We start from the raw sequence: 505 nt of genomic DNA on the forward strand, positions 1-505 counted from the left end.
GTAGACTTATTTCATTTATATTTTTCTAAAAATTCATTTTACCAATAGTAGCGAATCGACAGCTCGTATAATATTTCTAAGTAACACGTCACAACTTGAAATATCATTCAATGAACTCAATGATCGAAGTGTTGCACTGTTGGTGCATCCTTGTCTACGGCCATACTACCTTGAAAACACCGGTTCTCGTCCGATCACCGAAGTTAAGCAACTAGCCTTGTTAGTACTTGGTTAGGAGACCGCTTGGGAATACCGGGTGCTGTAGACTTAATTCATTTTTTTTTCTAGAAATTGATTTTACCAATAGTAGCGCATCAATAGCTCTTATAATATTTTCCTAATGCAGGCGTCACTTTGAAGCCTGGACCCACCCTCCTCAGAGGTCGCCAACTATCGACGTCGAAGCATAAGGTCAATAGATTTGCTGTTGTAGTGAAGTTCTAACGTTCTTTTTTTAATCTTGATTGAGTGAAGCTTTACCTATAAATTTGATGAAAGGTATGAA

The 505-nt window shown here is 37.8% G+C and overlaps 1 pseudogene; it reads left to right on the forward strand.

Moving 5' to 3' along the window:
* Positions 1 to 152: 152 nt before the first annotated feature.
* LOC117116623 lies at positions 153 to 268 on the forward strand (annotated as a pseudogene).
* Positions 269 to 505: the final 237 nt, after the last annotated feature.

Source organism: Anneissia japonica, unplaced genomic scaffold (assembly GCF_011630105.1).
Source record: "Anneissia japonica isolate Jap-2015-1 unplaced genomic scaffold, ASM1163010v1 scaffold214285_len505_cov72, whole genome shotgun sequence".
Taxonomy (NCBI): Eukaryota; Metazoa; Echinodermata; class Crinoidea; order Comatulida; family Comatulidae; genus Anneissia; species Anneissia japonica.